This window comes from Manis javanica, chromosome 7 (assembly GCF_040802235.1).
Source record: "Manis javanica isolate MJ-LG chromosome 7, MJ_LKY, whole genome shotgun sequence".
Classification (NCBI taxonomy): domain Eukaryota; kingdom Metazoa; phylum Chordata; class Mammalia; order Pholidota; family Manidae; genus Manis; species Manis javanica.
This window is the reverse complement of record NC_133162.1, coordinates 103,329,516-103,345,931: the sequence shown is the minus strand read 5'-3', so window position 1 is coordinate 103,345,931 and position 16,416 is coordinate 103,329,516. Positions and strand designations below refer to the sequence as shown.

Below are 16,416 nucleotides of genomic sequence, written 5' to 3'. Positions count from 1 at the left end.
TGAATCACGGCTGATTCCTGCCACCTAGAACCGACAGCAGTGCTTTGTGGATTGGCAGGAAGTGCTAGTAGCCTGTTATGTCCTGCATGCGATCTCCCTGACTCACTTATGGAGATCAGTCTTGCTCCTCAGTTCAGCTACTGAGTGACCAGCCCTGGGGAGCTATGACAGCCTTCACTGCATTTCCCTTTTTCTCTGGTCTCAGAGAATTGTAAGAAACTAGTGCCAGAAAGGTCCTAAAAAATTCCACTGTTTTCCATGGAGTTCTAAGGTGGGCAAATTCCTGTGTGCTTGTCAGCCTCAAATTTTTCCATCAGAGCGCATTCTGCCTGGATATGTTTTACATATTAAAGCTCAGTAATTTTTCTGAATTTTCATTTAAATAAGGGACTTGCTGCAAAAACAGCTTTCAAATTATTAGTAAAGCTTATCCGTTTTATGAAATAAAACTTGAGGCATGAGGAGGAAAATGACTTGCCCAGTCACCTGGCAAGACAGTGGCAGCACTACAACCAGAAACTGAGTCTCCCGTGCTCATTCTGGCATGTATTCCACATTTCAGTTCCAAAGATTATACAAGAAATGGAGCCATACATGCTTAATAGGCTTTCTTGTAGGAGCAGGGCTATGTGCATATATAAAAGGAGCAAGGAAAGAGCATTCCTATTTTGTCTTTGACTGGGTATGTTTCTTGATGTCTCTATTCCTCAGTATTTTTGTTAAATAATTCTGTGATTATTTCAGTTTTGATGGCCAAAAGGCAAGCAAGGCAATTCTTGCAGTTAAAGTAATACTGAAGGCATTTTGCATCGGGTACAGGTTGAGAGATGACAGGTGGATGGATTCCTGCTCTGGCATTTTGTGTCTCTGCTTTAGATCCAAGTCTCAAACTTCTTTTTACTGACTACTTGCTTTTCTTCTTCCTCCTTGGGACGCCTCTTGCCAGAGACATGTCACTTGACTTTCTCATTGATTCTCCTCCCCCTTCATTCTCTTGCTGCAGCCTGGACCTCAGGTTCTAATATTCAACTAGATTCTACTCACCTGACATTCCTTTTCTCTCTGGAACCTTCCTTACCCCTGATACCCCTGCCTATTAGAAGTCTCCACGGACTCTCCAGGTTGAAGTGATGATTTGCTTCTTTGGACCCTCATGGTATCTTGTCCTGACTTTTGCTGTGGGACTTGGAGCTCTTTGCCACATAAGTAAATGACTTACTGAAAACAAGGACTATGCTTTAGTATTTCCTATCTTCACAGTGCCTAGTACAGAGCTGGTGTTCAGTGTATAATGCTAAATGAATGAGTGAATTGCTGATCTTAAGTATCCCTTTTCCTGAATCAAACACCCAGTTCTCTGCACTTGGTTGGCAAATTATCACATAACTGTGCTGAGTGGCTTAAAACTCTTCCTCACGGTGGTTGAAGGCTCTCTGTGCCACATTCCTCCGCATACAAACAGGACCTCTCCTGGTGGAATGTCCACCAGCTTACCTGGCTCCTCGCTTCCTTACTCCTCTGCATGTACTAACATATCTGCCCTGGAGATTTCTGGCCTGACAGCTCACCTGAATCTTCCATGGAGGGTTAAGAGGCAGCATGGCATATTGACTGAGAACTTGGTATCTGAAATGAGGCTGCCTGGGCTCAAGTCTTGCTTCCACCACTTTCTGACTTTGTGACCCTGGTTAATTGTTGGAATAACTTATCTGTTTGAATTTCTCATCTCTGAAATGTGGATAATAAGAACACCCATGTCATGGGGGCATAGAGAAGGATTAAATAAATTAATATAGCTTAAACACTTAATGTATTACCAGGCATACATTAAATACTAACACATACTAGGTATTGTCATATTTCCCTTGCAGATGCCTGTGTCAGCATCTCTGTATCAGCATCTCTAAGTGGTATTTAGACCCAGGCAGAGTGAACAAGTTCCTCAGATGTTTTGATTGGGAATTGCTGGCTTAGTTACCAAGAGCTGCTTTCTGTTGCTAGAACACGTGGACTTGTATTCCCTTTAGCATACCTTCACCTTTGACTCTTGCCCTGGGCACCTCTCCATCCATTCAATTTATTTTCCAGGACCTTGCCAAAGTTGTAATCTCATGCATGGCCCCACAGCTGGCACAGAGTGAGTTCCTAAAAAATGATGAAAAAATACATGTATGAATGCATGCCTGATGGGCACTGTCAGGGGAAACTTAAACTGTTTTCTTTCCCATTGAGTGATTACTGTACACAAGGTGCATTTCTAAGCTCTTTGCATGTGCTGTGTCATCATGATCATTATACTCATTTTTCAGACAAGGATGGTGAGCTTCACAAAGATGAGGTAATGTGCAAAGGTCATACAGGCTGTAAGAGGCAGAGGCATGATTTGAACTGGAGCCCATGTTCTTATCGTTTTATTGTGCTGCTCTCTCGAGGTGGAAGGATTTTTTCTCATGAGCATTGCTCACAGCAGAGCTTTGATTCTTCTTGTCTTCACCTGGACTGATTATATTGGCCAAGCAGAAAATCAGGTAAACACATCTAGATGTCAGCCAGCTGAACTGGTGATTCATTTTCTAGTGTTTCAGAAGTGTCTAAAGCCAACACCTGGCCCTTCAGTATTTTTGTCTTTTAATCTCAGATATGAATTCCCTTGCAGGTTAGTCTAAGTTTATGCCTAATCATCAAGATTATGTGTATTCTTGGTATGAGTACTGGTAGGCTGAGTTCAGCTTGATCAAGAGTGTAATCCAAGGGCTTTAGGTTTAAGAAAATGGAAATAATATTTAGCCATTTGGTTGTTCCCTAGAAAAGTTCACCAAGGGAAGTGGTAGTATTTTGTGATAGTGGATTTAAATAGAGTGGCTGAGGTTGAACACAGGCAAGTCATAGAACAAATTAAACACAGGTACCTTATTAGTCTTGTTTTTATCTACTCTAATCCTACAAAGTTAAATACCTTTGGAACTTTGGATTCCCTGTAGTGCTTTCTTTATGGGATGAAACAATAAATCTCCTGGATACATAGAACATTACCCATAACGTTTACTATGCCCCAACACATACTTGTTTAATGAAGTATGTCATGTCGGTTTGGAAAACTCAGTTACAACAGGTACTTCCCAGTCATTTCATAAATTAATCTTGGTATTTTCAGGGCAAGAAACCAGATCTCTTCTTTTAGAAATAAACTTTCTGGATTAGCAGTTCCTTTAAGTAGAATTTGGATGCACCTTAGGAACCCAGTGGGTTGAGTTCAAGAGGAAAGTCCCAAACCCATTTTGGAATATAAGTTCAGATAATAATATGGCAGATAAATATTATGGTGTGGAAAGAAGAGCTGTTAATTCTGAAATGTGGGAACAAGTGTTACTGTCGAGATGTATGTGTGATGAACTGTTCCAAGAAGGGTACTTGCACTTCATTTGGCAAATTGAATCTGGAAACAGAACTCTGATCCAGGCCAGCCCAAAAGACATGTCCCACATGGTTCCCATTGTCAGTGTGGCCTGTTTCTAGAAATTAAAAAACATCTAATATATGCTCCTAATTTAGAAAAGCAAGTAGTATTAAAATGCTTATATAAGTATATAAATGTATACATAATCTATAAATACATAGATGTATATATCATCTATGCATATATAAATACATATACTATGTGACAGTAATAAAATGTTTATCTATATAAACATTGCATATAAACACATATGTATATAAACTTATATGAAGACAACTCATATTGTGCAGTCCCCTGAGCCACCCTGGCCACCCTTGCTTCCCCGTTCCTCGGTCTTGCTCCTCGGAGGCTTTTTCTGCTCTTTCAGCTGTTTTTTCTATAACATTTCTAAACAATGTTGGTAGATCTATTTATAGAATAGTGTCTATTTATTCCTTATGATAGATTTTCTACACCTCCCATACCTTCCCTGCACTCCAACAGGATATATGACAAGTATTGGTTATATGTTATTGAGTGATTATCATAATTTCAAACGATGTTTATGTTGAGTCAAATAATTTATTATAATCACATTTTATTTCTGTTAAAAATATTTTTCCTAAATATTATTAATTACCTCATTTAAAAAATATAATTTTCCAGGAGTCTATAGTTCAGTTTTCCCAGTTGTTCCAACAGCCCTTTGACCAATGTGTCAAAGATAACCTACTTTTAAAACATTCTTCTTAGATGAATAGTTAAATTGTTAAGTCATCATTTACTGTCTTCTCATCAGTTGTCACATGGGAGAAGTTAATTATTAGTCATGCCATATCAGAAGCAATGTAAAAGGCCCACCCTCAGCATTTCTTTTATTGTAATTACAGCCAGCTATTCATACATGGATAAACAGAAACTATCTGGTTTACCGTAGTTGGTAAATAACATTTATAATTTGGTTTTATGGTTCCATGAATACTCAGTACATTGTAGTGTAAGAAATATCCTTTGTTTCTGAGTACCTTTGACATCTAGAACAGCTTCATCAGAGGAAAGCAAATAATACTTCATGTAATGTTATTTTATGAATAACTAAATGAAAAGCCCACTTGAAATGACATTTTTTTCATCCTTTTCTCATTTTCTTTTCACTCATTCTTTCAGCCCAGATTTGTATAATCAGGAATGTGAGATACTTTATTATTGAGAGTAGTTACAACAATTTACTTAAATAATTTGAAAGAGACTGTGTTTTCAGAGATTGCCAGTAGAGGGCCTTATTAAACTGAATAAAATTTCACTGAGATCAATTGCAAGTTACCTTGTTCAAGTAGCCATTGTTTCAGGATAGCTGATCAAGAGCAGTAAAGCTGTCAAAGTAAATTTGTAAAAATATATTGTATTTCTTTCTATGTGGGTAAATTAGAAGTCTTACCTTTTAATTTTCATTATCTTCTTAGGGGGAAATTGGAGAATTAAGATAGACAGATCATTAATAATCCATCGGCCAAGCCAGGATTTTGTTTGAAAAGTCGTATATGACATTTCTTTCAGAGTTGGAGCACTGGTCTCTTAGCCTTTCAGGAGGAAACTAGTATTGGACATTGAATATGGGGGATGAAATGATGTTTCTCCTATCGTAAGAGCGATTTATACTTGCTTCCTACATTTGAGTAGGAAATGGGAAAACCTATCAACAAAAGTGGGCTTTCTGTTCCCAGCACCTGGATCAGAATCTTCTCACTCTATGGTAGGCCACTGACATGTGTAAGGCTGAGAGCACTGACAGGAGAAGCAAGCACGTCGGACCCTGATGACGTGTCAAAGTCCCCGGCTGTTGCCCCCTCCCAACCTGATACATGAGCCAATCCTCACACTGCTGTAAATCTAAGCTCTGCCTCCCCCTACCTTTTTTAAAAACTCGATGCCTGTCTGCTTACCCGCGCGAATTCCCCAGCCTCTATTTCTGTAGACTGAAGAAATCTCACCCGAGTATTTGTGTTCAAATAAATTACCTGGCCCTTTGTTGCCTCTCTTTGCCTGCTTATTTTGGCTAGAATTTATCTTACAACATGGACACAGGGAAAGAGAATCCGGAGTATCTGTGGGAACTGGAGAGCCCAAACAAGTTCTCTATCACACTTGTTTTCCAGTAAAAGAAACAGAGTTGTGGGGAGTTGAAATGACTTTCCTAAAGTCATTCACTGGGCTAGGGCAGAGTTTTCTCTTCCTACTCACTAGCCTGTTTCAGGAATTCTTCTTACCAAAATCTCCCCTTCTTAGGAAACCTCACCGTGCCTCCTATCCTCACTGGGACAACTCATGCTCAGCCTACATGGCCGTTCCTCAAGAAGGCTTTCCCTACCTGTATATACTTGGGTCATTTCAGGTACCTGTTTTTGAAAGTACTTATCACTAGTGTAATTAAAGATATAGTTCAATATTTGCTTAAGAACATGTGTCCATCTAGGCTCTAACTTCCATGAAGTCAGAGCCTTATCTATCTTGTTTAATAGTATAGACTTAGCACTTAGAATAGTGGATGGAAAATGGTAGGTGACCTAACAAGTATTTGGAGAATTGATAGATGTAAGCAAGTTTTCTGACTTTGATTTAGTGCAAGCTCCTCCCAAATTTTACATGGTAAACCCATTCCTTTTGTTTTTATTTTTATTTTGGTATCATTAATGTACAATTACATGGGCAACAGTATGGCTACTGGACTCCCCCTATTATCAAGTCCCCACCACATACCCCTTTACAGTCACTGTCCATCAGCATAGTAAGACGCTATAGAATCACTACTTGTCTTCTCTGTGTTATACTGTCTTCACAGTGTCCATGCCCGCTACATTATGTGTGTTAATTCTAATGCCCCTTTTTCCCCCTTATCCCTCCCTTCCCACCCATCCTCCCCAGTCCCTTTCCCTTTGGTAATTGTTAGTCCATTCTTGGGTTCTGTCAGTCTGCTGCTGTTTTGTTCCTTCAGTTTTTTCTTTGTTCTTATACTCCACAGAAGAGTGAAATCATTTTGTACTTGTCTTCTTCCACCTGATTTATTTCACTGAACACAATACCCTCTAGCTCCATCCATGTTGTTGCAAATGGTAGGATGTGTTTTCTTCTTATGGCTGAATAATATTCCACTGTGTATATGTACCACATCTTCTTTATCCATTCATCTACTGATGGACACTTCGGTTGCTTCCATTTCTTGGCTATTGTAAATAGTGCTGCGATAAACATAGGGGTGCATATATCTTTTTCAAACTGGGCTGCTGCATTCTTAGGGTAAATTCCTAGAAGTGGGATTCCTAGGTCAAATGGTATTTCTATTTTTAGTTTTTTAAGGAACCTCCATACTGCTTTCCACAATGGTTGAACTAATTCACATTCCCACCAGCAGTGTAGGAGGGTTCCCCTTTCTCCACATCCTTGCCAACATTTGTTGTTGTTTGTCTTTTGGATGGTGGCCATGCTAACTGGTGTGAGGTGATAGCTCATTGTGGTTTTAATTTGCCTCTCTTTGATGATTAGCGATGTGGAGCATCTTTTCATGTGTCTGTTGGCCATCTGAATTTCTTCTTTGGAGAACTCTCTGTTCAGATCCTCTGCCCATTATTTAATTGGATTATTTTCTTTTTGTTTGTTTTAGTGTGTGAGCTCTTTATATAATTTGGATGTCAACCCCTTAGTGGATATGTCATTTATGAATATATTCTCCTATACTCTAGGATGTCTTTTTGTTCTACTAATGGTGTCCTTTGCTGTACAGAAGCTTTTTATTTTGATATAGTCCCACTTGCTCACTTTTGCTTTTGTTTCCCTTGTGCAGGGAGATATCTTCATGAAGAAGTCGCTCATGTTTATGTCCAAGAGATTTTGCCTTTGTTTTTTTCTAAGAGTTTTATGGTTTCATGACTTACATTCAGGTCTGATCCATTTTGAGTTTACTTTTGTGTATGGGGTTAGACAATGATCCAGTTTCATTCTCTTACATGTAGCTATTCAGGTTTGCCAATACCAGTTGTTGAAGAGGCTGTCGTTTCCCCATTGTATACCCATGGCTCCTTTATCGTATATTAATTGACTATATATGCTTGGGTTTATATCTGGGCTCTCTAGTCTGTTCCATTGGTCTATGGGTCTGTTCTTGTGCCAGTGCCAAATTGTCTTGATTACTATGGCTTTGTAGAAGAACTTGAAGTCAGGGAGTGTAATTCCCCTCACTTTATTCTTCCTTCTCAGAATTGCTTTGGCTATTCGAGGTCTTTTGTGGTTCTATATGAATTTTAGAACTATTTACTCTAATTTGTTGAAGAATGCTGTTGGTATTTTGATAGGGATTGCATTGAATCTGTAGATTGCTTTAGGCAGGATGGCCGTTTTGACAATATTAATTCTTCCTACCCATGAGTATGGGATGTGTTTCCATTTATTGGTATCTTCTGTAATTTCTCTCATGAGTGTCTTGTAGTTTTCAGAGTATAGGTTTTTTCACTTCCTTGGTTAGGTTTATTCCTAGGTATTTTATTCTTTTTGATGCAATTGTGAATGGAATTGTTTTCCTGATTTCTCTTTCTGCTACTTCATCATTAGTGTATAAGAATGCAACAGGATTTTGTGTATTAATTTTGTATCCCGCAACTTTGCTGAATTCAGATATTAGATCTAGTAGTTTTGGAGTCAATTCTTTAGGGTTTTTTATGTACAATCTCATGTCATCTGCAAACAGGGACAATTTGACTTCTTCGTTGCAAATGTGGATGTCATTTATTTCTTTTTGTTGTCTGATTGCCATGGCTAGGACCTCTAAAACTATGTTGAATAAAAGTAGGGAGAGTGGGCATCCTTGTCTTGTTCCTGATCTTAAAGGAAAAGCTTTCAGCTTCTCGCTGTTAAGTATAATGTTGGCTGAACCCATTCCTTTTTATAACTCAACTGATGACATTCAAATCTCATGGCATTCAGAATGCATAAGGACTCAGGGCATGGAGGCATGGCATTCTTTTGTATCTAGCTTTCAATGAGAGAGGAAGTGCCTGTTCATTTCCAGTTCTATAAGCATCAGTATTCATGACATTTGTCAAATGGGGGCTCTATAGATATGCGAATGAATGAAGAAGAGAACTGGAAAGGATTTCTTCTCTCATTGATGAAGGCAGAGGAGTGGGAAGAGGAAAATATCCTGAGCTGAGTGATCTATCCTATGTTTCCCAGGTTGGAATGGAGATTTTCTGGATACCCTTTTCCTGAGAGGCTATATCATACACTAGAAAGACCAGTGGAGTCAGTTAATATAGATACAGTGGTGGGCAACAAATAGCCCCAACTCACACTCATGTGGCATTTACCCTTGGCTTATACCTGGCTTCCAGTCTCTGTTTTAATTTCTACTGACTTTAGGTAAGTTATTTAACTGCATTAAGTTCAGCTTCCTTATCCATAAAATGTAATATCAAGAATAATTTCACCTAATATTTATTAATGTTAACGATGTGTCTGGCCCTGTTGTGCTTTCTATTTCTATTTTCTCATTTAATCATCAAAATAGCCCTCTGAGATAGATATTACTATTGATCCCATTTTTTGATGAGAAAAAACAAGGCAATGAAAGGTTAATATGTTCCAGACTGCAGAGTAAGACTTTGAACTGGGATCACTGTGAGGCTTAAAAGAGATAAAGCACCTGGAGTGCCAGTACAAAAGCAGACTTGCAAACCATGGCGATGATTGTCATCATTACCTGTTCCTTATGGCTGAGGACATTATGGGCCCTTGTAGGTAGGTGATGGCTGAAGGAAATGAGAGGGCTGAAGACAGCATTATGTGTCCTGGTCATAGTTACTATGTAACTTCATAGTAACTGGTTGTTTAATCCTGATGCCAAATGTCAAGAGCCCCATTTACTCAGCATTTTGTCAAAAACCAGTATTTGCAGCCCTAAACTACCACCACTGCCCACTCCCAGCCCTCTCCTGGGCCGTGGATACACTTATTATGTTCTCCCCATATGGGCATATTTTTCATTGCTCAACACATTGCATCTGTGGGTGTGGTACACTGGCTTTATCATCTCTGCATTTTGTTTGGCAAAACTGCCAAATCCTATGGTCTTTAGTATGTGTAAATCTGCTTGTTTGAAGTACAGTGGGACCAGGTTATGGAATAGGATGGGTAAGGAGTATCCAGCTCCTTTTGGTGGGGTCTTATTTTGATATCCTTTTTCTACATCCATGGTTCACCTTCCCTAGCCCCTCCTGCTGCCTACTGCTTCCCCATCTCTTTCTCTCTGTACCCTACCTTATTTCTCTCTCTCTCACATACATTTTTCTCTTTCTCCATTTCTCCTCCTATTTTCTATATCTTTTGCTGTTCTCCTTCATCCTCCTTTGTTTCTGCTCCCCCTCCTTCCCCGCAGAGGGAGAGTGGAGGAGGAGTGAGGGTGGTCAGTGCCATGGTGGACCACGGTATAGAGAAGAAGGGAAGCATTTTGGTTCTGCACCTCTCCTTAAACTTCAAATGCCCTAGTACCTCATTATAATGCTGATCCTGTTAAACAAAGAAGCATCCAAATTATTAGCCTAAGTAAGACAGGAAACCAAAGGAGTAAGCAGCCTGGTGGAGTGGAATATAATCTGGAAGGAAATTTAAGACCCTGCTTGTAAAGTCTTGCCACAGCCAGCTGTAAGATATGGGATTAAGTGGCCTGTCTGAAAAGTGAAGGAGGAGATCACACAGTCTCAAGGCCATTTCTGGCCCTATGATCCTGTTATTCCTTAATACACAATGGCTGTGGTCTGACTCACCACACAGTTAGTTTCCAAAGCTGAGCACCAAAACCCCTTACCCAGAACAGTGGGTGCATGTCTGGGCTGCGTGCATGGGGCTCTGTAGGGTCTGTGATCCGCAAAAGTCCCTTTTTCCTAAACTGCCAAAGTGATTTGTCACTGCTCAAGGCTGAGTCCTCTCAACAGATGTTAGAGCATCACCCTTGAAAGGGTGTATCTCCAAGGCATTTAATTATGACCTCCACAGAAGATTAACAGATGTTATAATTGTCTTTACTCTTTGATTAAATAGTTTCTGCATGAGTAGCTCACTTAGATTTTCCTTCTCTGTTTTGTATGATCTTTATAAAGAACTGACATGTGTCTTCAATTTTCTAGAGATGGTTCCTCAGTGGGCTTGGTAAGAACCTTTGCAGATTCATAATTTCATTTTCTCTTTTCCTTTGTTTGTAAAGCCTGGGGCAGGGTGGACTGTGCTTGTATAGACTGAACCATTGGTTATAAAGGCAGCTGGGATACAGGAGTATGAGCATAGCCAAGAAGCTGGCCTCTCTCTTTACCATTTGTTCTTAGAAGTGACTGATGCCCATGAATATTCTTTGGAAGTGTAAAGTGAGAAAGGAAAATTCAGCAAATCTTGTGCAGCATCCAAGTATGCCAAGTGTGTAAATGAGCATGTGATCAGAGAGAAAATCAGCATTCATGATGTGAATGTCTGCAGGTTTCTCTGGCAGTATTTGTTCTGGAAAGATAAGTTATTGGCCAGAAGCCTTATCAACACCAAAAGCTTTATTTTCATTCTATTACTTAGAACCCAGAATTCTCTTTCCATTAGAGATGTGGTTTGTATCTATTACACATTTATCTTACCTTCTCTTTAGCCCATTGGGAAGGATAATGCCACTAACTTTACATGACTAAGAATACTTCTTTCTCATTGTCTTATTGTCCAAATCAGTGTGCTTCTTCCTGGAGAAGAGAAAATTGTAAGGAAAGGGCTCAGAAATTAGATCAGTTTGTGGATGACAGAGGAGGAAAGGAATCAAGAAATACCACATCACTGCTTTAGAGGAGTCTGCTTAATAATAGTCTCCACCTCTCCATACAGAAACCTCTGAAAAGGGCTCATAAATCAGGGCAAAGGTCAGTCTTTAGATCAATTTGAGGGAAGAGAGCAAAATAAAATTTCGTTTCACTGGGTAAATGAAGCCTTTAAGTTAAAAAAAGAAGAGAATCCTTGGGTTTTCTAATCAAACAGGCCCCATGGAAATTCCATCTTTGTTTTCTGCATGTGCTAAAAATGAGGAGGAAAGTATTTTCTGAGCATATGATGGACCCTGAATTTATATGCTACTAGCGACTAGAAAGGGAAAACACCTGTCTTTATAGGGTTCACAAAATACTGGAGGAAAGGAGTTAATCTCATGTGGGACATTAAAAAAAAAAACACACAACAAACCAAACCAGATCAGAGCTTTGCCAAATTCAAAGGTTTCGTAAGTAGGTGACTAGGATCTTGAATGTTCTAAAACCCATATTTATTAAAACTTAACTAATGGGATTTGATTTATTCAGGTCATTTGGAGGATGAAGAGGATTTTAAAACTTTTTTTTGACATGTAATACACTTACAGATAAATCCACATGTGTACAGCTTGATAATTTTAACACACTGAATACACCTGTATTATCAGCTCTCAAACCCAGAAATAATCACCAGTGCCTCAAAAGCTCCCCTCACAGTCCCTTTTGGTTACAACCTTAAGGAAATCAGCATGCTTACTTCTAGTAGCATAGATTAATTTTGCCAGTTTTGTACTTTATATAAATGCAATCACACAGTATGTATAATTTTTTTATTTTCAAATTGTGTTTGTGTGATTCATCCATATTACTATTTAGTTATAGAGTTTTCATGCTCATTATATAATATTCCATTGTGTAATTATATCATGCCATATCTTTTCTACTATTGATGGGCATTTGGATAGTTTTCTGTTTGAGACTAGTGGTATTATGAATACTCTGGTACATGCTCCTTGGTGAATAAACATAAACATACCTGTTGAGTGTGTGTGTGTATGTGTATGATTGCTACATTACAGGATATCTAGGAGATATTGCTGCTAATTTTTCTAGGTGGTTGTACCCATTTATGTTCCCACTAACAATATATGAAGGTAAAGGTGATATTTTAATTTACTCAAGAGAACACTGCTTGGATAGAAGCTAAAGAAAAGCAATCATGGTCTAATATTGGGCAAAGCTTTTGATCATTGGGAAATTCACAGAAAGAAGCTGAGACCTTATAAAGTAATTCCCTATCCCTGGATGCTCAGAAAATGATGGGGTGGCCTTCACTGAGAACAGAGGTGAGCTGGAGTATTCTAAGTCCTCTTCCATTTACTGGCTCTGTAATTCTAAATTAATAAGCTCTATGGAAACTGAAAGATGAAAGAGGCTGGAGGACATCATTGCTGAGGACCAAACACTCAGATTGAGGAGACAAGACGTAGGTGAGCAGGAGTGATTATGTTACACAGACAGTGCTGACTCTGTGCACAGGGGCAGAAGCCATTCAAGGAAGGGAGACAGCCACATGGGCCTTAGTAGAAAGTGGTGGAATTGAGTAGGGTGATAAAAAGAGATAATGTATTAGTAGATGCAAGAAAAAGAGTTAAATGTATTAGTAGAGGGAAGAGAAAGACAATATATTAGAAGAGGGAAGGAAAAAAAGTAGTTTGCATGCAACATCAGGGTTGTTTTAGAGGGTGAATGGAACACGGGTTGACACAATTCACTCTATTGAATGCTTCAAACCAATTACGAGCACCATAAAGTGGAGCTGAGACACTGAAAGTGGTTCCCCCAGATAACAGTCAGTGGACAATCAGAACAAGGCAACATTTCTGCTTGAAGCATTGGAGCCTATGTAGCTCTTGAACTTCTGCTCTTGGTCTCTCACACATTTGATTCCACTGATTTCTAACTTCAGTTATGTTCATACTTTAGTATTCTCACTTCCTTTGGAACAATTCATGGTGTCTCTTCATGGTTAATCTCTGTTATGAGCACCTCAATCACCAGGCCATGGTACCTGATATCAACCAAGTACTCCATTGAGCTCTGTTCACTTCATTGCCAATTCCTCATGGTAGAGGGGCAGAGGGTGCCAACACACCTGCTACTTGACAGTTATTTTGGGTCAAGTTCAATCTAACTCTGTCTTATTTCTTCCACCTTACTTCAATGCAGTGTTATTTTAGGATTCCTGTGTAAAGACAGGATAAATACCTTGTATAAGTCAGTACTAGGAACTGACCAGAAAGTACTAAGTAGTTTGATCATGTCTCCTTTTTACTTCATCTCCCAGGAAGCTCAAGACCAAATTAGAATGTTTAATTACGTATTCTCTGTTCCTTAAAAATCCTGAAGACTTGTAATTTTTCATTCTCTCATTTTTGTATGTGGTAGACAGGATTCATGATGGACACCAAGATGTTGTATGTGCACCTGACATATAATCCCCTCCCTCTTGATTGTGGGCAGGACCGGAGAAAACATTGGATGTCAACCCTGTGATGGGTTATATTTTATGGCAAAGGTGGAGAGATTTTTGCAAATGTAAATAAGGTCCTTTCTGAATTGGTTGACTTTGAGTTGATACAGAAAAGAAAAAGATTTTCTTGTGTGGGCCTGACCTAACCAGGAGAACTGACATCAGGAGGTTTTCTTTTTTAAAAAATGCTTATTTCCAACATTCCTTCCCTCTCTGCCTGTCCCAGGAATTCTGGTCCTTTACTGAATTTTTGAAAACCTTCCCAGGTGATATCACTGGGCAACCAGGTTTGGCAACAGTTGCCCTGTTGCTCTTGCACAAGTAAGCTCTGCGTACGTGTCCCTGTGTGATTTACTGTTTGTGTTTAAGGCTTTCAAAACTTTAAGCCAAATTTATGCATCACCTCTAGCCTTGACAGCATATTGTACATTTCTTTATTTAATCTTAACCCTGGTTTTATTATTTTCTTGCTTAAATCTTCCCATTGGCTTTACTTCCTCAATTATTCATTTTATCATTTTGTTTTGTGTATATGATTGTAAGTAATCACAAATTCTTGGGAGAGAAATTAGAAGTAAATAAACAGAAAACCTGTGTAACTCTTTCCTAATAGTTGTACAGGAATCTTGTTTCCCTGGCAACAGCAAAACTTTCTAAACTATGGACTCTGACATACTTTCTTCATGTCCTCTTAGAGCTTGTACAGTTTGAGCATATAGGAATAGTGTTCACAAAACTAGACTGGTAGCTGGCTGAGAGAAGGTTCTTGCCTTATACAAATAGTATTCCTTCCTTGCCTCTTTCCTCACCCCCTTTTCCTATCTCTTGAAGCACTGAATGAAGAATTGTTCTTTTTTCTAGACTCAAGTATCTGAGGCTAGCACAATGCAGAGGTAATATTTTAGAATTAATAGGAAGGATCTTTGTGTCTCAGAGTGGTTCGTCTGCCTGCAGTGGCTTTACATGGAGGTGTACAGTTGGCCTTTGAACAGTGCGTAAGTTAAGGGCACTGACCCCTCCGTGTGCAGTCAAAAATCCACATGTAACTTTTGACTCTCTGAAAACTCAACTACTAATAGTCTACTGTTGATTTTATGATAGTCAGTGATAAAGTAGACTAGTATCTACATATGTTTATGCATTCATGACCCACCTTTTTCTTAATGTTTTGGTATTTTTAGACTATGCAATTCAACTGTGAGTTTTTTCAAATATCCAAATCTCCAAAAATTTTCCACTATGTTTATTGAAAAAAATCCATGTATATGCAGACCCATACATTTCAAATCCATATTGTTCAGGGGTCAATTTTTCTTTTTTTTTTTAAGTCTCCTAGTTCTGTGAACAGGCACATTCTAGCAACAGGGCTGGGGGTGGGCCCCTCAATCATCGGGCACTGCCCTTTCTCCTTCCAAAGCCTCATGAATGTGCTGCACTCAGGATGACGACCATGCTGTTACTCCCTGGATGCATCCATGACATCACTGGAAATGTTACAGTGCAAGCTGCATTCAGTATGTGGAAAATAATTGAGTGGTTTATCATACAGAGTTGAAGAATGCTCTAGGGAGGGTCTACAAAGGCAGTCACTGTGGAAAATCTGATAAATTATATTCCTCTAGATACTCCTTTTAAGCCCTTTCTGCTGTTTTGAAAATAGATAATCTCTTGAGCAATGGTGAGTCCCCTAACTCTCTCTCGTTACTTGTCCTTTCTGAAAATTTCTTTTTATGGAGCTTCTCCTCATTGGAGTACTATTTGCCACTGGCTTTCTCTTGAATACTTTTGACTGAATCAGAAGATCTGAACTGTGCCAGGTGGGCAGGGTAAGATGTGCTGTGTATGTGTGTATATGCATAAGAGCACAGGCATTTGAATTGCAGAGTTTCTGTTTTTGCCATTTTAAACAGAAACAAAATGTTATTTTATATACCCTCAGATTTCCCAGTTAAACTCATTGAACTTAGAAGGCACTACATCAAACTAAAATAATTACAGGGTATTTTAACTAGTTGTATTAATCTTTTCAACAAAAACCAAAGTATTTTCTGCTTGATGAAGAGGGTTTTGTGCCATTTTCTCCAATATCATTGGGGTTATCCTTAAGTGGTTGTAAGTCTTTTCAAAAATAAGTACTGGGACCATTGAATTCTGCCCCACACCATCCTGTGTTCTTCTTGTAAAGATCCAAATTCTCACATATGATTTCAAATGTTTCAGTTTGTTTCTTAGATGTTATTGATGTATACTTAATACCAATGAAGAATTACACAGTGCAAATTCTTACAACTAGTATCTAGGTAGCTAGTTGAAGAGCTCCGTGTGTTACTGACTGAAGCTGATTTCAGTTTGGAGGCTGCCTTTGTGGGACAGCACAGTCTGCAGGCAGCCATACATGCTGTACCACAATGTGGACCATTGAAACAAAAATGCTTGTTTTTAGAGACCATATCTGCCTTCCAATTTTCATCACCATCTTCACTCTCTGCCTTGACCTCTATCTTACTAAATCTGTGCAGATCACAGGCAAAGGGAGGTGGAGAACTAACTGTGTCGGTCAGTTGCTTTGATAAAGAAGTCTTTCTCTGGGAACTGCCTTGCGAATTAGGCAACCCAACTTGGTTATT

The 16,416-nt window shown here is 39.0% G+C and overlaps 1 protein-coding gene across 15 annotated transcripts in view; it reads left to right on the top strand.

Moving 5' to 3' along the window:
• NCKAP5 (NCK associated protein 5) overlaps positions 1 to 16,416 on the top strand; it is a 942,960-nt gene that overhangs the window by 147,157 nt on the left and 779,387 nt on the right. Inside the window, exon 2 of one of the 15 annotated variants that reach the window (XM_073241350.1) lies at positions 2,433 to 2,528. The exons of the other annotated variants lie outside the window; for them this stretch is intronic. The gene's annotated coding sequence lies outside the window, so the exon portion shown is untranslated. The remainder of the gene's footprint in view (positions 1 to 2,432; positions 2,529 to 16,416) is intronic. 15 annotated transcript variants of the gene reach the window in all.